Here is a 21,140-nt window from a genome sequence, read left to right as displayed (position 1 = left end):
TGTGAGAAAACAACAAAATGACACAAAGAGGAAGAAAATGGCTCGGCTATAAAAATGTCATATAAAATCCACATATTCTATACAGTGTTTTGAGTGGTACCAACATGTCTCTTCTGAATTTGGTAGAAGTTATGGTTCTTAACATATACAAAGCATATATCCCTTATTGCATCTTCCGGGACTCCTGCTTGGAAGGAAACCCTGGATACTCAGGAAGCTAGGACAAGCTAGAACCATATGCTCACACCCCTGGGTGCTCTGTTCAAGGGTTCATATTGATCTAGCAGTCTATTGCTCTCTCTGTCCTTATCATTTCCTCAGAGTTGAGGCCATCCAGAAGAGTAGAATAGAAGAGGGAGACAGAGTATATTGCATTATTTTCATAACAATAATAATGTGGGTCTGCCCTAATAACTTAGCCCAAGATTTTGGGGATGCTTACTCTTTCACATTTATTCCTGTACTTCTGCTTTCCTTTCTAGGATGGGCACTAAAAGGGGACGGGATTGGAGGGATATGGACAGACTTAAATGACCTTATACTTTGGTGGGAGGGAGCCTTCCTAGCCTTCTCCTGTTCTCTGGGGGTGTGCTGATAACATAAAAAATACATAGCATTAGATCATAGAATAAACATCAATAAATAACAAAAGCAGACATTGTATAGGCCGTCTTTTCTTACCGTAATGAAATCATCTCGGAGGTCACAGAAACTCTTCAAGCGCTTGGAAATTTAAAAATACTCCCCCCAGAATTACTAAGTGAGAGAGGACATTTTCAGTATGCAACAGTTCAAAAATAAAAACATTATCTTAAATTTGTGGGATACAGTCAACGCTGTTAATTCAAGGCATAGGCATAGCTTTAAAAATGCTTTTTAAAAAAATTAAACAAAGATAAAATAAGTAATGATATGAAGAAACTAGAAAAATAAGTCAGACATAAGGAACTTGGTACTTAGAAAATATTTTAAAAATTAATTCTTTTTTTAAACAAAAATAGTAAACAAATAAATCTAAGAATGAATGTAAATAAATAACAAAATAGACAATTTATGGCTGACAGTATGATGGCAAGAGAAAATGAGAGGTAAAATGCACATGAGAAAGGAAATGTATTAGCTGATACAATAATTTCAAATGATAATTAAAAACAACTTTATGCTAATATAGTAAAAAAACCTACCTGAAATGAATGACTGATCCAACAGCAACAACAAAAATAGATAATCTGATTAGATTAATGAGAAATAAAAGAATTGACCCCTAAACATGCTCTGCTTTTAGATGATTTTGCTTTTAATTTTTTTTTTAAAGATTTTATTTATTTATTTGACAGAGCAAGACACAGCGAGAGAAGGAACACAAGCAGGGCGACGGGGGAGAGGGAGAAGCAGGCCTCCCGTTGAGCAGGGAGCCCGATGCGGGGCTCGATCCCAGGACCCTTGGGATCATGACCTGAGCCGAAGGCAGACGCTTAACGACTGAGCCACCCAGGCATCCCAGTTTTGCTTTTAATTTTTAAAGGAACAAATAATCCCACTGCCATTAAAACTATTCCAGAGTAGAGAAAATATTAAAACCTTCACATTCGCTCTACAAAAGAAGTATATCCCTAAGAGACTTTGAGAAAGATATTATAAAATCGAAAGTTACTAACCATTCTCACTCTATGTAGACACAGAATTTCTGAGGTGCTCACAAATCAGTTTCAACAAGTAAAGAAGAAGGGCACTTTGTGATGATTCTGTTGGGTTATTCTGGGTATACAAAAATCATTTACTATTAGGAAATAGAAGATTATATCAGTTAGCCTAAAGAGAAAATCTCCATCATCTCAGTAAATGTCTAGAAGGCATTTCAGAAAACTTCTGTACCAATTATGAGTGAGTAGGTGTAGTAAACTAGAAATAGAGGATTCTTTAAGTGATAAAGAATATTTATATTAAACAACAGCATATATCATATTTAAAGGGAAAACACCAGATGTATTCTAGTCAAAATCAGGAATAAGATAAAAATACCTGTCTCACTATATTAATTAATTAATACTATCCTGGATATTCTAGCCAACACAAAAAGATAGGAAACAGAAGTAAGATGGGTGACCAGAAAGGAAATAAAAAATGCCACTACTTGCAGTAATTACAATTGTCTACCCAGAAAACCTAAGAGAATCAGACCACAAACTGTCGGAACTAATAACAAATCGAAAGATGGGTAACTATGAACAAATATACAGAATAAGCACTTTCCCAATTTAACATCGATAATCAGTATAAATATATAATAGAGAACACAGTCCTACCTAAAACAATTACAAAGGTTTAACACACTAGGAATGATTCAATAATGACTAAGTTTCCACTGATGAAGATAAAGGAAGAGCAGAATACAAAACTTCCAGACCAGAAGACTGAATATTGAAGAGAGGCCAGTTCATCCCTAAGTTCATTGATAGGTCGAATTAATCTTCAATGCAAACTTCAGTGGGAGTTGCTTTCACATCTGAAAAATATCTGGAAAAATAATAGATGAAAATAGTCAACTGTATTTTTAAACAAAAGTACTGATGGGCCTATTTTTCTTTCAGGGAGCAAAATATTTTGAAGTAAAGTGGATCTAAAGTAGGGTTTTACTGGAAATTGATTTGGCCAGTTATATCAAGCAGCTTTAACTCTATCACCCAGTAATCCCACCTTTAACCTAATAAAAATTTTAGAGTTGCAGATAAAGTTCTTTGTACAGGAATGTTCATCAGGGAGGTGTTTATCATACTGTTTCCAAAATCTGCAAAAATTTAAATTCATTCAATCAACGATGAACACATTTAAAAATACATATTATTCAGCCATTATAGTCATGAAGAAGAATCTTTAATAACATGCAGCATGTTGTATTTCCCAAAGATGGCCATCTTCTATCATACATGTTCTTCTGCTATATGACCTTGGAGGGATGGAGACTATTTCTCCATCTCCTGGAATGTGGTCGGGCCCTGCTCCACAAAATTGTGAGCAAAATTAAATTATCATTTGAAACCATGAAGTTTTGGTGTACTTTGTTACCCAGCAACAGACAAATGGGAAAATATGTAAAGGTGTTTTAGGTACGCTAAATGAAAAACATGTTACAAAACAATATATACTGTATAATTCACTTAAAAAAAGTAATGCATAGTACGAAGGATGATTCATGCCAAGATGCTAGCAGTAGTTAACTTTGGATCATTGGATTAACTGTGCTTCTCATTTTCTTCTTGGAGCTTGCCTGATTTCTGAAACTTCTACAATGACTATGTATTGTTTTATAACGAGTAACCCCCCCAAATATAAAATCATGCTTTTGAAGACATTTTGATGACAGATAGGGTCACAATACAGCATTACCTGAAAAAATGTGCTACAGACACTGTGTGTGAGGGTTTTCCTATTCCTTGGACCTTGTGTTTTCAAGAAGGAACTTTGGCAAGAAAATGCATTAGCTTTTCTCTCCATGTTTTTTCTCATTTGCTTCTCTGCATGAGGGAAGGAATGATTTACTTTGCTGGTGAGATAAATGCTCTCAGATTTCACTGCTCCTAATTCCTCCTTGGGGGGAGTGTGAGGGTACAGTGGCTGCTCCCCAGTGGACAGACCTGGATGCTGGGGAGAGGTCTGCCCCAGAGGTGGAAAGCATGTGCTCAGGAGGTGGGGCCAGCCCTGCCTCTGAGATCTGCTCTGCCCCTGCTCTGGAGATCAGAGAGTTCGAAGCAGCAAAATCATCCCACGGGCAGCTGACTGGGGAAGGGTCTGCCTTAAGAACCCCATTCCAAAGACTGGGGTGGGCATGGGATGAGAATTAGCAGTCTCATTTGTCCACAAACCCCAGCCATGTTCTCCCAGCTTCCCTTGCCAGAATCCTTACCTAAAGCCTATATTTATTCATCAAAGGGAAGAAGAGTGATTGATAATTAGCTTCAAAATGTAGCAGTATCTATAAATGAACCCAACCTCCTTTTACATATTTAAAAGCTACGTATTTATAGATAGATACAAATTGTTTATATTACATATCGCAAGAATTCTGGCAGAGAGCACATAAAAATACTCAAAGTGATCTCCCTCAGGATGTAGGGATTGTGTATTTATACTCTCTGTAATGTACAGTGCAGCACAGATTACCTTTATAATCAGAAAGAAAATCATCATTAATTTTTAAAACAAAGTATTATTCTCTGAGATTGCTTTATAATCTTGTGTGTCTGGGCTCTTGAGACAGCTGTTTCCTACCTTCAGGGTCACGCAAGCTCTGCTTCCCAGCATCCTTTGGGAATGCCAGTTTCCCAGAATAAAGTCCTAGGGTGATCAGAAGAGGCAGGTAGGCTGGGCCTTTTGTAGTTTGGGGAAATGAAAATGCCTTATCTTCTACTGTCGTGTGAGCCATTGGCATCGTTTGGAGCACATTTGTGTTGACTGGTTCTATCAGGAAAACCAACATAACTGACACAGAATTTAACAGAAGGATTTACTGAAGCAGGGGTTAGGGAACAGAACGGGAGAAGGGAACGTTGAGGTAGCACGGAGTGGTAGTAACTGCAGGAAACAGCCATCATCTCCGTGGCTGGGGCAACGAGGGAAGAAGCTGGGAGCTGGGGAGAAGGGGTCTGCAGGGCTGGGCCCTCGGAGCACAGGGGACAGCAAAATGCAGAGATTTAGGAAGTAACGCGTTTGGGGTATCCATGACCTTTGTTGGTTTTCAAAGCTTTTTGATTTTTTTTTAAAATTCTACTGTTTTTTTTTTAATCGAAGTAGAGTTAACGCACAATGTTATGTGAGTTTCAGGTTTCAGCTTCAACAGCTCTAAGCTAGGCTGTGCTCACCACAAGGGTAGCCGCCATCTGTCACCCTACAACATGACTACGGTATCACGGACTCTGTTCCCTGTGCTGTGCCTTCTATTCCCATGGCTTATGCATTCCATAACCGGAAGCCTGTACCTCCCTCTCCACTTCACCCATTTTTCTCCCCGCCCCCGGCAGCCACCAGGTTGTTCTCTGTATTTATTGGTCTGTTTCTGCTTTGTTTTTCATTTGTTTTGGTTTTTAGATTTCACATATAAGTGAAATCATATATTTGCTGTCAGACTTATTTCACATCAGCATAATATCTTCAAGGTCCATCCGTGTTGTCTCAAGTGGCAGGATCTCACTCTATTTTAATGGTTGAATACTGTTCCATTGTGTGTATATATTATATAGATTTTCTTTATCTGTTTATCTTTTGATGGACATTAAGGTTGCTTCCATATCTTGGCTAATGTAAGAACTGTTGGAATAAATAAACATAAGCGTGCATATATCTTTAGCGTTTTTGTTTTCTTTGGGTAGTGGAATTAATAGGTTCCCAGTAGTGGAATTAATGGGTTATATGGTATTTTGATTTTTTTTTTTTTTTAGGAACCTCCATACTGTTTTCCAGAGTGGCTGCACCAACAGTGCACAAGGGTTCCCTTTTCTCCACCTCCTCCCCAACACTTGTTATTTCTTGTCTTGTTGACACTAGCCATTCTGACAGGTGTGAGGTGATTTCTCATTGTGGTTTTGATTTGCATTTCCCTGATGATGAGGGGTGTTGAGCATCTTTTCATGTGTCTGTTGGCCATCTGGAGGTCTTCTTCGGAGAAACGTCTATGCAGGTTCTCTGCCCAGTTTTAATTGGATTATTTGTTTTTGTGTGTGTGTGTGTGTCTTTTTTTTAATGCCTTTTTAAATTTTAAAATAATTATAGACTTACAAGGAGTTGCAAAAACAGTACCCCTGTACCAATTATGGCATCTTCCAGCTTTACCCAAGAGCGACATTTGTACATCATTAAACCCAGGAAATAGACTGGTACAATACGATTAATTTGATTACAGACCTGGACCGGTTTTTGCATTTACTCATTTTTTATGTCTTTGTGTATATTTTTATGGCATTTTATCATCTATAGAGATGTGTATAACCACCACCACCACAATCTAGATACGAAACTCTCCCATCATCACAAAGAAATTCCCTCTTGCTGCCCCTTCATGGTCATGCTGTCATTCCCCTTCTGTAACCCCTGGCAACCATCGTCTGTTCTCCAGATTTCTATAATTTGTTTAATGGTGTTATGGATTGAATTATGTCCCCCAAAAATGTATGTTGGAGTTCTTAGCTCCAGTATCTCAGAATTGACCTTATTTAGAGACCAGGTCTCTACAGAGGTAATCAAGTTAAAATGAGGTCAATAGGATGAGCTCTAATCCAACATGACTTGTGTCCTTCTAAGGGGAGGTTTGGAGACATACATGACCACAAGGAGAACACCGCATGAACATAAAGGCAGAGATTGGAGTGATTTTTCTATAAGACAAGGAATGCCAAAGATTGCCCACAAACCACCAGCAGCTAGGGGAGAGACACGGAACGGATTCTTCCTCCCAGCCCTCAGAAAGAACCAGTCCTGAAGACAACTTGATCTTAGACTTCTGGCCTCTAGGACTGTGAGAAAAGAAACTTCTTATGTTTAAGCCACCCACTTTGGGGTGCTTTGTTACTACAGCCCTAACTAATACAGTAAGTTTATGCAATTTAATTTTTAGTAGTAATCATGCTTAAAATTAGCTCGAAAAATCCCTGAAATTCTCTTGAGTGAGCTTGCTCCAATATACCATTGCAAGTAAGGAAGCACAGTGAGGCTCATTCTGGGAGCATGGAGAAAACTAGAAATTGGAACCAAGCTGCCACTACCAGAATGGAGAAGCTCTGCTGGTGAGACACTGATAGGATCAGGAGGTGGACAAGTAGGGTCAGGTCCCTGCTTCCTCCTGCAGCCACCCAGAGTCCCTCTAGCGCCCCCTATCGTCTAGTCTATGGAGAATCTAGTTGACTAAGCAGGGAAGGCGGCTTTGGGAGCCTGAGCACCCCTATCACAAAGCACAGAACAGAAGGGTAAGTTTGGAGCTAAGAGATAACAGCTGAATATTCAAACACTGGATTTTTTTTTTTTTTTTTTTACAGAAGACTGTTCTAGAGACTAAAAGACTGGAGAACAAAAATCTCTTTTATTCAGCTCAGCTATCATTATGGGTTTTCCTCTGGACCATGAAGCTGCTGGCCAAGGGGACAGATATTTCTGGCTACTTACATTCATATTTTATAACTTATTTTGAGAAAATTTATCACATGTACCTTACTTTGAGCGGCTTATTAAAAAATACTCCTGTTTCAAAAAACAAATTTGTTGCCTTTTGCCTGTGTCATATTCCCAAAGGCGGATTGACTGTATTCTCTCAAGAAGGTTACTTATTTTGATAATAAAAAAGGTATGGGAAAGTAGGATTTGGTATATGAAAATTTAATTTGCAGAGAACAATTTTTTGGAGAACATATGTGTTCTTTAAATACGGCGGGACTGCTTTGTGATGCCTGGAAATCCACCACTCCCCTTGAAAGGAAAAGCAACTTCTTAGCAGGGCTTTGAGGACAAGGAAAGGACTAATTCACTCGTTGGTAGGCTGGCTCCCCTTGTGAGTTAATTCTTTCCGTACTAAGTAGCCTGAGATGAGTGGAATTGCTCTTCCTGGCTCCCCAGGACCAGCCCAATATCTTTCCTGCCAGCTTCGAGCATAGTGCAGTCCCCCAGCACATCCCACTAATGATCCAGACTGCTACCACAGCATCTGCGCTTATGACTTTTAGACACACCAGCGAGAAGGATTCCAACCTGGGAGAGGCATTTCTGCGAGAGCCGACATCGTTCTTACTGCACACCAGCCACTTCATTACCTTCTCGGGCATCTTATTTCCAGCTTGTCCCTGAAAAACAAATGAAAGTTTAATACCCATCCCCATTATACATGTAATGCAGGGTTATTGCAGAAATCTTCAGAAATATAGAAAATTGTGGAAAATAAAATGCAATTTGAGGTCATGCAGCTTACGTTTCATAGGAAAAGGAATCAAATGTATGTGTTTACTCAAACGATGATGTGATCTCCCCCCTCCCCATGGAAATGTATATCTTGAGGGACAGTGAGCAAAATGTGATGTCAGTAGCCCTTTTGCTCCTTACTTTGGCCCTGGGGAGAGCCTAGAACTGCCTCATGGACCCGGCAGGGAGTCTCCAGGTAAGCCTGTGAGGCTTACCTCTCCTTCCTTATTCTCTCAGGGCTCTGCTCTTTGACAGTTCAGTTTTGGAATGGTGGCATATTTTGAAAAGAATCCTGCAGGTGGCCATCATGCCAGGACAAGACTAATTAGAGAAAGTGGAATACTTTGTCATAATGGTCACCACTAAGATCTCAGTTGGGTTGGTGAGCCGGAGATATGTTACTCCGATGGGTAATTTGGGGGAAATACAGCGATGGGGAACTCATTGGAGAAAGGGACTGTGGGAGTGTCCGCCTCTCCCAGTGTTTTCCACCTCCCTCACTGGGGTCCTGGACTATAGCAGTGGTCCCTAACTTCCCTCCTCTCTCCTTCTCTTCCTCCTTCCCCCCGGGTGGCAGGAATTAGCCCTTCAGTGGTTTACCTCCAGCCAGGACCTGCCATTTACATGTAGATCTGCTCTCCTGTCAAGGCTAGATTGAGACCTCACCTTAGAGAAAACTGGCTCTGCAGGAAGGAGAGGGGAGGAGACAATAATTAACATAAAAATTTTGACTGAAGTTGCTTCAAGTCTTGCTCTTCAGCAAGGAATTGAGAGATGGTATAACAGCAGTGTTAAAGCAAGGACTTTGGGTTCAGACTTGGGGTCCAGTCTCAGACCTGCCAGTTACTTGCTGGGTGACCTTGGCAAGTTATAATCTCCTCAGGCATCAGTTTCCTCATGTGTAAACAATGGGGCAAGTGCTGTTTTTGCGGTGTTTTTGGTGTAAAAGAACAAAAGTTGTAATACACGTGGTCTTTAATCCAGAGCCCCCACAAAGTGATCACACAGTAAGTGGGAACCAGTATTTAGAATGGGATTCCAGGAAAGGAAGAGATGTCAGCAACCACCCACACCCTTTGTAGGGGTGGGGAGTTGGGGCAAGGTGACCAAGGGTGCAAACCCAGAAGCTCCACTTCTTGTAGAGAACCTTAGTAGTGATTGACTGGGTTTGGAGCTGCCGAACTGTCATATGGACACAGGTCCTGCCAATTTGTCTTCGACTGTGTCCCTGAGATCTGGATTTTCCAACCCCCATTCCCAAGCCTGAGTCATATCCCTGGGAAGGAGGCTGGAAAGAGGAGAAAAAGCGATTGTGGGAGCAGATACTAGAGAGAGATCAGAAATTCAAAGGGCAGCAGCAAAATCCTGTGAGCTCCCAAGGTAAACAGCCTGTGCAGCCCAGGGTGGATATTGGCATTGTCTGAATCTGCCCCACCTTCAAGATCAGTAATTTAAAACTCCTAATCTTCAAGGTCATGGTAAATATTTGATCACTAAACTTATGTGGAGCCCTAGCATTGCCCAGCAATTACCCTCTACCTCCTGGTCCATTTGCCCTTCCCTCTGCCAGATGACCATTTTGTGTTTCCCTCTCTCTTCTCAGTCCCCCTTCTCCGCATCCCTCTCTTTACTCTCCACGGATGCTCTTTTTTTCCCATTTTACTGAGAAAATGAACACCGTTGGCAGAGAACTTGCAAAAGCTCCCACCCACATATGGACCCACCTACCCACATTCTTGTCTTATTTCCCACACTAGGGGTGAGTAGTCTCTGCTCCAGCCTTACACTAACCCTTCCACCTGAAGACTTGCTCCCTTCCCCTCTCCTGCTCAACAGCATTGCTATAGTAGTTCTCATCCTTCAGTCCTGAATTATTCATTTGTATTCACTCTACTCATTTTATTTCTGTATTACGCCGACCATTCCCATCCATGTTCATATATGTTGCTATTTCTTCCATTTAAAAAAACCCTCAAATCTATTTTGGGCCTCACTCTCCCTTCCAGCTATTGCTACATTTATCTCCTTTGTTTTACAGTGAAACTCCTAGAAAAGTTGTCCATACCCACTGGTTCCCATCTTTCTCCTCTGTGGGTTACCGTGGAAATGAATCTTTTCAAGGTCAACAGTGATGTCCACACTGCTAATCCAGTGGCCATATTCCTTGGTTCTCACCTAACTGGACCTATCAGCTGCATTTATTTTTTAAAAAGATTATTTATTTGACAGAGGAAGAGAGAGAGAGAGAGAGCGCACATGCACAAGTAGGGGAAGCGACAGGCAGAGGGAGAGGGAGAAGCAGGTTCCTCACTGAGCAGAGAGCACAACGTGGGGCTCAATCCCAGGACCCTGAGATCATGGTCTGAGTTGAAGACAGACGCTTAACCGACTGAGCCACCCAGTTGCCCCTATCAGCTGCACTTGGTGGTTACCTCTCTCCACCTTGAAGTGTTTTCCTTTCTTAGCTTCTAGAACAACTCTTTTCTCCTGGCTCTCCTTCTTCCTCGCTGGTCCCTTCTTCTCAGTCTCCTTTGCTGGCTTCTCCCATTTCCTGCCCTCCAAACCTGGGGATGTCCCAGGGCCTCATGCTCAGACCTCTTCTTTTTTTAACCCTTACTCTCAAGGTGACCTCATCTAATCCCATTGGTTTTAAATATCATCTATTTAAGTACCATCCAAGTGCTGATAGCTCAACATTTTCTACCTCCAGCCCTGACTGTCTTGGAACACCTTACCCCAGCAGTTGCACCTTAGTCACCTCCAACTTAACAGGCTAGAATCGAGCTAGTGATCTTCACCCAAAACTTTCTCCTCCCACGGACTCTCTCATCTTGGCTAAAGATAAACTTCTCAGTTCCCCAGACTCAAAACAGTGGAGTTCACCTTGATTATAAGGGCACTAATCCCATTCATGAGGGCTCCATGCTATGTGCTAATCACCCCCCAAAGGCCTCATTAAGGTTTAGGATTTCAATATATGAATTTTGGGGGGACACGAATATCCAGTCCTTTGCACATACATCAGTGAACCCTTAAATTAGAGCTTTGGCTCACATCCTGTACGGGGCTCTTGACCCAAGCGTGCGATACCCTTGCTTCTCTCAATCCTAACATATCTCCATTTGCATTTCCCAAAGGTATCTCAGACTCAACAGGCTAGGACCAACTCATGCTCCCCTCCCTCTGGGAGCCCCTGCCCAGTTCACGTCTAATTTTCTGTTTTTCGTTTTTGGTGTTCCCTGTTTCAGTGAGTGATCCCGCAATCCACTAAGTCAGAAATCGAGTTTTCCTTGAGACTTCCTTCTCCTTCATTATGTGTATCGAATCCACCATAAATTCCTATTGATTTGATTTCTGAATATCATCCCAGTGTGTCCTCTTCTCCCTGTCTCTGCAGCCGGCCCCCGAGCCTGCTATCATCACAGCTCCCCAGGCTAGCCCTGAAGCTCCCCACTGGCCTCTCAGCTCTTCCATGACCTCCCCAAGCACTGTAGTTAGAGTGATCTTGCACAAAAGCAGATGCCATCATGTGAGTCCCGACCTCTAACCCACCTCCTACTTAAAACCTTGAACAGCTTGATTTTCCTTCTGGGATTGAACTACGTTCCTTGGTGTGGCCTATGAGGCCCAGGCATGGTGTTTCCTGGCTAGGCTCCTGACACATCCGTGCACCTCTGTGTTTCATTCTCTGCAGCTGCCGCCCTGACCTTCCTAGAATTTTGCTCCGCCTTGCTGAAAGATCTTTGTATCAGTTCTTCCTTCTGCCTGGAAAGCTGTTCTCCTCCCTTTGCCTGGTAAACCCCTGCTAATTCCTCAGATGCCAGCTGAAGGGTTGCTTCTCTGGGGAAGCCTACCCACATTCTAGTCCAGTGCTAGCTTCTTAATTATATTCTGAAATAGAAATTTCTGGGCGCCTGGGTGGCTCAGTTGGTTAAGCATCTGCCTTTGGCTCAGGTCATGATCCCAGGGTCCTGGGATCAAGACCTGCATCAGTCCCCTCCTTGGCAGGGAGTCTGCTTCTCCCTCTCCCTCTGCCCCTCCCCATGCTCATGCGCACATGCACTCTCTCTCTCTTTCAAATAAATAAATAAAAATAAAATCTTAAAAAAAAAAGAAATTTCTTTGTAGTACTCATGCCACTTTGTATTATACACTCACAGTTGTGATTTTTTAAAATAAATTAATATATGTTTTCTTTACTCCACTAAAAGCTCTGTTGGAGTATGGGCTGTATCAGATTTTGTTTACAGCGGTATCCCCTGGGCCTACCTTACTGTCTGACACTAAGAAGGTGTAAAAAATACTTTCAAATGATCAACTGAGCACAAATTGTAATTCATGCTAAGAAAGAAATTACCAGAATGTAGAGGTAGAACATGTAGCTAATTAGGGTGGTCAGGGAAACCTCTCTAAAGCCATAACATGTAACTGAGTTCTGAAGGAGGAGAAGGAGGCAGCCAGGGGAAAAGGCGGTGAATGTATGTATCTCTAGGGAAAGGGATGAGTATAATCAAAGGCCACAAAGTAGAGAGTTCTGTATGTTCAAGGGAAAAAGGAGGCCGGGGTGGCTGGAGTGTAGTGGGGAGGAGGCAGCCACAGGATGAGTTTGGAGCATTAGGCAAGACCCAGATCATTTAGGATTTATTGGCCGTGATGAAACATTTGTGTTTTATTTCAGGTATAACGAGAAACTATTAAAGGTTTTAGGAAGGAGGCATGCCCCATGACCTAATTTCTGCAGAGATAATAGATTGTAGATGTGGAAGCCCAGAAGTAAGAACATCCGGTGAGGATACCATCCAGGTGAAAGCTGGGGCTGGGATGAATCACATATTAGGAAGCACATGAAAGAGAGGTGGATGGAGTCAAGAAATATTTTGGAGGGAGAAACAAAACCAACAGGACTTGGTAATGGATTGAATTGGAGGCAGAGAGAGATTATAATAAAGGAGGTGTCCTCGTTTTCTTACTTAAACAGTTGTGTGGATAGTGGTACCATTTACAGAGATGGAGGAATGTGAAGATTTGAGGGGAAGGATCGAGGATTGAGTATTGGCTTCATTAACAATGAGATGCCCATGAGATATCCAAGGGGGCATTTTAAGGAGGTGGTTGTGTATGTGAGTCTGGAACTCAGAGGAGTGATGTGGGTTGCAGATCTAAATTTGGGGGTCATCAAATTACGGATGGTACTTAAACCAGTGGGAATGTATATAATCACCTATGAGCGTGTGTAGACCAGAGCAGGAGGCCAAGCCCTGGGAAATGCTAACGTCTGGAGGTCAGGTTATGAGATGCTCACAAAGAAGATTGAGAAGTGACCAGGGTGGAAGAAGGACGCCCAGGGGAAGGCAGGCTTGTGTCAATAAAGAAGATGTTATTGCCTGAACAAAATGAGGCTGAAGGCCAAGTTCTCAAATGTACTTAATGCCACTCAGCTGTACACTTAAAATGGCTAAAACGATAAGCCTTAGGTACATTTTACCACACACATGGACATGCAAAAGTGGCAATTTGTGTGACTTATGCTAGCTGAGAGTGTGTTGTGTCAGGAGCTCAGGATGGAGAAGATGAAGGGGCTGAATGGGCCAAGAGTTAAGGCTGCAGTCCTGGGCACACTTGAAGAGGAGAGCCTAGGGCAAGTCCATGAGCAGCTGCAGGGCAGAGTGGCCCCCCTGGGCATGCTGGTCTCGAACCTGGAGAGATACCAGACCACTTTGTCAAGACTCCTCCCTTCCCATGGCAGTCTGATCTCCTGACGCCAGGGAAGGGACGCTGGCCTGGGCTGCTGTCTCCTCAGAGGCCCCTCGGGGACACTGCATGGCCGCATGGACGGCCCATGTCTGATGACCATGAACCTAGAGCCCTGCACAAGCACTGAATTTTCTCACCAGCTGCTCCGTCATGGCCTGTGTCGACTTGAAATACATCTGCACTGCTGGTGCCCAGAGATTAGAGAGGCCTTCCAAACCAGAGATGAGCCAGCCTCCCACACAGTGAGAAATGGGATGTGGACGACAGGGGTAACGGAGCCTTCCTTCCTCGCTGGATCCGTAGAGGCAACTTGTGTTTCAGAAAGGAGACAGGAAATGGGCACAGACTTATTCACTGATTCAACAAATATTTACTGCAGGCTGACTCCATACCTAGCACTGCCAGGCACCATCAAGATTCCTGCCCTTAGGGAGCTTGCATTCTAATGAGACAGACAGACTATAACAGGCAAAACACATAAATGACTAACACGCGGGTGGTGAGAAGTGCTATTCAGATAGAGATAGGTAAAGAGATAGGAACTGTCAGGAGGGTATTATTTTATGCATTAAATTAATTTTGCATAAAATTAATATGCATTACATTAATACTGCACAAAATAAATACCATGGGTTAAATAAATGCACAACTGGTATAATTTCATAGAGTGACCAGTACTTTCTTAGTCTGTTTGAGCTGCCATAACAAAATGCCATGGCTGGATGGCATATGAACCACAGAAATTTATTTCTCAGAGTTCTGGAGGTTGGAAGTCCAAGAGCACAGGGCCAGCATGGTAGGGTTCTGGCCAAGGCCCTCTTCTGGGTTGGAGATGGCTGACTTGTTGCTGTGTCCTCACAGGGCAGAAAGCGCAAGGGGCTCTCGGGGGCCTCTTTCCTAAGAACACTAGTTCTGTTCACGAGGGCTCCGTCCTCAAGACCAAGCACCTCCCAAAGGCCCCCCCTTCTGATACCGTCACATCGGGCATTAGAATTTCAACATAAGCGTTTGTGGGGGGACACAGACATTCAGACCATAGCAAAGACAATGAAGAAATTAAAGCAGAGCAAGGGACTAGAGAGTGCCACTGGGGGAAGGGCATCTGGTGTACATAAGGTCAACTAGGAAGGACACAGTGATACATCTGAGCGACACTTAAGTGATATGGAGATCAGTCCCAGCAGCAGGAATACCAAGGAAAAGGCCACGAGGCAGGACAGGTTGTAGTGTGCCTAGGAAAAGCAAGGTGGAGGCTGGGCAGAGGGTCGGGAGGGTAGGGAGGAGGATGAGGAGCTGGGGCAGGAAGAGGCAGGGGCCGTGGAGAGCAGGTTGCCTTTATCCTAATGTGATGGGAGTTTTAAGTGGAGGGTACACAGAATCTGACTCATATTTGGAAAGGCGCATTCCATCTGCTGTGTGCAAGTTCACCGTGGGGAAGTAGGAGCAAACGTAAGCAGACTCTTAGAGCAATGTGGCAAGAGATGGTGGGGACTTGGTCCGAGATATTAATGGTGAGAGGGCTGAGAATTGGTCGGATTTAGGCATGGAGCAACTGCAAGAAAAAAAATATATAAAAATAAGGTGAGTTAACATCGATTGAGCTGTGCCCCGTACCGGCTGCTCCCCTAAAGCCCTTAATTCTCATGATGACTCTGAAAGAAAGTCTCTTTATCCCTGGTTAGCATCTGGGGAAGCGGAGGCTTATGAAGGGAAGCCCCATGGCCAAAGCTGCCGTGTGTAATTGGTGCAGTTGTCCCTGAAAGCCCGGTTGTGTTGACTCCAAAGCCCGTGACCTTGGCTTCGGTACTGCACTGTGTAGTATCCCTGACTGGTCAGTGCAGGATGGAGGTGAGGCAGGAGCCGCGCTAGGCAGAGCAGAACGGGCATAAGGGTGAGGAGCCAGAGAAGGAGGGAGATGGGTGTAGGCAGACAGCTTGGGGTCTGCTCCTCCTCACCCACAGCCTGGGGTCTGCAGCCTGTGGCATAGACGGAAGTCCTCGGGGCAGTTCTCTCCAAGGGCTCTGTGAGGTCAGAGCGCCCACAGCCCTGCTTGGGTCCCCAGGTATCCAGAGTGGAGGAGAGAGGCATTCTCCCCATTTTTACTTCAATCGGAGCACCATGAGGGCTCTAGGGCATGGGATGCCTGGTGGGATGATTCTTGTGAGTCTGGATTTCTAGAAACACTTGCGTAGGGGCGTTTGACAGTGTTCTGAGCTTCTGAATAAGCTCTGGCCAGTGAAGTTTGAGTCATTACTGTTTGTGTGACCTCACAAGCCAGAATATAAAATTCTTTTCAGGTCACATGGTCAGAGTGTCAGATTGATAATGGTGGTTTAAGATCATTTAAAACCACGAGGTCAGGGGTGCCTGGGTGGCTCAGTAGGTTAAGCATCTGACTCTTGATTTCGGCTCAGGTCATGATCTCAGGGTTGTGAGATGGAGTCCCTTGTCAGGCTCCGCACTCAGCAGGGAGTCTGCTTGTCCCTCTCCCTCTGCCTCTCCCCCCCTGCTCGCACTCTCTCAATCTCTCTTTCTCTCTAAAATATACAAGTAAATCTTAAAAAAAAAAAAAAATAAGTAAAACTACAAGGTCAAATCCACACACAGATGTGCCTGGAAGAAAAGGTCAAAATCTTTCTTAGACTCAATTCCATTCTATACAACAGATTCCCAATTCCACATCAGACCAGCAACTAAAGGAGGGGGTAACATTCAGGCGAGAGCCCCCTTCAACAGCTGGAAACACTTGCACCAGGGTGTTATCAGAATTTACCGCTCAGGGGTTCAAGTTGTGGGAGTGGCTAGGACGGCCCCGTGAGAACAAAAGTCACACATCAGTGCCTCGTGTGGAAGCATCATCTTATTAATAACTTGCGTTGAGCGTTGCAGAGTCCATTCACATCCCCCGTGTCATGTGCCACCGTCACCGAGTCCTGAAGGAAGCAGAACAGTTATCTGTTACTGATTTACTGCTCTGCAAAGGTGCCCAGGAGCATTCATCCTCAGGGAACCGCAGATCAAAAGCGCAGTGAGATCCCGCGTCACCCCACAGGGTGACTATAAAAACAACAGCGACAGCAGCAGAACATCACATGTGTTGGTGAGAACGTGGGGAAATGGGAACCCTGCTGATTGGTGGTGGGATATAAAATTGTGCAGCCACTTCAGGAAACAGTCTGGCAGTTTCTCAAAGGGTCAGTAGAACCCACGATATGATTCAGTAATTCCACTTCTAGGTATGTGCCCAAAAGAAATGAAAGCAGGGGCTCGAATGGATCCTTGTGCACCCGTGTTCGCAGCAGCCAAGATGTGGAAACAAACCAAGTGTCCACCAACAGATGGATGGATAAACAGAATGAGGTCTACACATATAATGCGATAATATCCAGCCATAAAAATCACAAAAGGTGCAATTTATTATTTTTTTAATTTTAATTTTTAGTTCACATCTTTTCATTTACTATCAGCACTTAGTAACAAGGAGGCTTAATCAAGACAGGCAGAGAAGCTGTTTCCTGTTCTCTCTCTCAAACACGAAAGACATAACGAATAAGATCCCATGTGTCCCTCATCCTAATGAGTCTAGGATCACAAAGCACCGTGATGAAGGGTATAACCAGAAGCCACAACTATGTTTTTCAGTCACCTTTTCTTAGGTTATCAATGCATTTCTAGAGTCTCTTGGTTTCTTGGCAATGATTCAAAATCCCTAGGAGACAAACGCCACGTATAGCAAGAATGTCCCAAGCTTCCAGGCCCTGTCATCTTTTTGTTTTTCCAACCTCAAAACTTGTCAGTGCCAGAAGTTTGCCTCCAGCACCAAGGTCTCAGACTGGCTGAGGAGAGCACCTGCGTTTGCTGACAAGAGGGCCTTGTTACCTGCACTCAGCTTCTCCAAGTTTCCTGAGAGCTCTTAGTATCTCCACTTTCTGTTGGGTGTTCAGGCCTCTTTCCAGATTTTCCCACCACGAGCTCTCCATCCATTTCCACTCACCTTGTCTGGAGCTGACCTGGCCATTTTTTGGCAAATAATCTGATGACGTCTGGGGTCTTAAAGGCCTGGCTCATGGCTGCCTGCATGGCCGGTTGCATTCCACTTGGCTCATCTACCAAAGTCATATTTCTAGACATGATTTTCTTCAGTGAAATCATTAAAGTCACTTAGTTGCTCCAGAGTGTCCTTTATTGGTTTCTTCCTATCCATCTGTATCAAGTTCCTGTCTCGTCTCTTAGTACCCGGTGCTGACCTGTCCCAATGTGCATAAACTTCCTACTGTTGAAGTTCCAAGTGTCATGAACTTGAGGAATGTGAAAGTTTCATCAGGACTACAGGAGGCTCAAAATTCAAACTACTTGGGGGTGGAGTTGGCTGTGGGTCCCAGCCTGGCAGACGCTCGCAGCGGGAGCCCTTCGCAGAAGGTACAATTTCAAAACGATTCCACTTCTTTTTTAAAGAGAAAGCAAGAAATTGGTCAGAAGTAATAAGATCAAGTACCAGCTTCCCCCTCACTCCTTCAAAAAATTGCTTTCTGGCTTGTTCTTCCGTGATTGCCCATCTCCAGATGCACAGAGCTCAAGTCATTTAAAGGCCAGTGGCTTTTGCATGGTGCCAAATATATATATACTGATGGGAAGTTTGGGAGGGTGAAAAATTAATCAGACATAGACAGCCTACTAATTAAAACAATCAGAAACACCAATTTAGAATTAGACGCTTTGTTTCCTGCCACCTAGAAATGGCTGGGGATGGAGCTCGGGATTATCAGCCACGGGGGTTCCAAGTGTCCTCAAACTGAGGAGCCCTTTTACAAATTCTGTTCACCCTCTGAACCCCTTTCATGTCCCATTCCCACATCCCCTCCAATGATATTTGATGTCACCATGCTGAAGCAGGACCAACCCACTGGGCCAGGACATCTTGTCTTCGGTTACCTGGTGGTACCTCGGTTTCCAAATTATCCCTCTCAGATCTCCATTCCGTCCCACTCCATGGAAAAGTCCAGTCGATAAGGGACGGCCCATCTGAGCTGGCTGTTAAGAGAAAAGTATCCAAGGAAACTGCTTCATACTTCAGTGTGAGTCACTATTTTGCATAAAGGTGTTAGATGTCACCTTTAGATGTTTGTTTTTGGAAAGTATAGCGGGGTGACTTACATGGGTGAATATTATGGAGGAACCCGAAATGAGGATTTTCCCTCATCTTTCAGGTTTCACATATTCATCCAATAAACATCTCAAAAGTCCCTTCCCTGTGTCAGAAACTGTTAGGTGCTGAAGTTATAAATATTATAAAAAAATTTGCTGTCAGTGTAGCAGATAGACAATGGTGATACATTTTGATTAAGGCTATAATAATGACATAATGTGAACATTTATCAGGACTTTTATTATAGGGGATGTTAAATGTCCTTGTCTTTTGAGTCTGTCAAACTCAGGATCTTTTGGTGACATGCAAAGCATCCTCCACGAGCACGTTGCCTACTGGAGAGCAGAGATCATTGGGCCTGTGTGTGCTGGGTGTTGGGAGTGCCTAGAACAAACCAGGCATGTAGAGGGCATTCAGTGAAAATCCGTGGAATGAATGAATAAATGAATACATTTGAACAAAGGGCCCAGGTCCCTAACATGGTGAATATGGATGGGGCTGCAGTTCCGTGGGGAGTCAGGACTTTCCGTGGCCTGTGCACATGTACACTTGTTCCGTCGTCCTCCTCTGCTCTAGCAAGAGTCCTCCTCTCCTGTGGCCCCGGTGCTTTGCTCTCTGTTAGATTATTTTCATCCACATGCCTTTCCTCTCCAGCTTGTGTCCCTTGTCTTTGCTCCCCTTTTTCAGCATACCTCAAAAGGGTTGTCTACACCCACTCCCTCCACATTCTCATTTCCCCACTCTCTCCACTTCGCTTCAGTCAGCCCTCACTCCGGTCGCCCCACCAGACCTGCTCTTGTAACGCCCACCTCTGCGCTCCTTGTTGCTGAATCAGTGACTCTTAGTGCCCACCTCGCTTCTGTAGCAGCAGGGTAGACAGGGATGATCTCTCCTTCCTCCTCAACATGGCCTCTCCACCTGGCTTCCACTCTGGCCTCGTTTCTGGCTGCTTATTGGACACTCCTTGTAGTCTGCTCTCCTCCTCTGCTTCCCTCCTTCCTTCTCTTGAGTTCTTGAAGCCGGCCTGTTTACATATCCCCCTTCAGCCCACCCCACCCTCTCTCCTGTCGCCCTCAACTCTCTCTGTCCCTTTTACCCTTCTCTACTTTTTCCCTTTTGCACACACTTATCAACCTCTAACATGTTATATAATTTACTTGTCATTGTGTTTATTGTGTATGGATACCCTGTCCCCCTGCCCCTTGCTGGAGTGTAAGCCCATGAGCGTGGGCATGTTTGTCTCTTTCACTTGCCGCGGTATTCCAAGTGTGGAGATCAGTGCCTGGCACGTAATGGGCACTCAATAAATAGTTGTTGAGTAGTATTTACTACGAGAGGCCATTTATTAGTGAATGTTTTTAGAAACGGTGATCTTTGCTTCTCTTTATCTCGGATAATGTATACTCGGCGTCAGGGAAGGCTTCCCAGGGGAGCCGACATCTGAGCTGAGTCTAAACGAGTGGAGGAGAAATTCATGGGATGGAGAAGGGCTGAGGGGAGGCAGTCCAGGCCGAAGAAACTGTTTCTTGGATGCAGGGAAGAGTTTGAGGCATGCAGGTCAGGGCTGGGTTTAGTTCGGCGTGGGCCAAGGGGCAGTGACAGGGGAGAGGCTCAAAGAGTGGGTAGCCATTCTTTATGCAATGCTGGGAATGAATATAGGTGCCATTCACAGATTTCTGGGGATTCAGGAGACAGCCTTTGACGCTGAGGAAAGCAGACTTGCTTCTGTCATACCACGCCCAAAGGCTTTTCAGAGAAGTAATCCAGGATCCTCCATACTTTCCTTCAATACTTTTCTCAAGACTGCCCCACCATAGATAACCGAGCCTCCGGAGTCCTGGGGTGTCTGACCAACATGCCCTGGGCCGCAGTGCTTTCTAGAAGCCCCTCAGGATGGCAGGTCACAGCCTGTACTCCTCAGCCCCAAAGCCCCTCTGTGAGTAACAATATGGTGAGATTCAGAGGGCAGAACCCCACCCCAGCAACACCAGTGCCCTCCTGACCCCTGGAAGCCTCCAAGACCTTCCTTCCCTACACTGCCTGGGGGGATAGCTGAGACCTGGGGGCACAGAGAAGCGCTTACATTTCTCCCCACCTAGTGTATGTACAGCTTTATGGGGCCTGAGTAATGACGTGTGTAAGAAGCTTCCAGTCCAGGAGGAGAAGGCACAGATCTCCTGCACTAAGCAACATGGTGATAATACCTTCAAAAAGGGGAGGGAGCCTGGAAGCAAGAGTGTCCACTTCCAAGTGGAGAGATCAGGGAAGACTTCATGGGGGCAGTGGCATTTTGTGTCATTCT

The 21,140-nt window shown here is 44.3% G+C and overlaps 1 pseudogene; it reads right to left on the bottom strand.

Annotated features, from left to right (window-relative positions):
* Positions 1 to 17,352: 17,352 nt before the first annotated feature.
* LOC116630609 lies at positions 17,353 to 19,745 on the bottom strand (annotated as a pseudogene).
* Positions 19,746 to 21,140: the final 1,395 nt, after the last annotated feature.

The sequence above is a fragment of the Phoca vitulina genome, unplaced genomic scaffold (genome assembly GCF_004348235.1).
Source record: "Phoca vitulina isolate PV1807 unplaced genomic scaffold, GSC_HSeal_1.0 scaffold4, whole genome shotgun sequence".
NCBI classification, from domain to species: Eukaryota; Metazoa; Chordata; class Mammalia; order Carnivora; family Phocidae; genus Phoca; species Phoca vitulina.
This window is presented reverse-complemented; position numbering and strand designations above follow the sequence as displayed.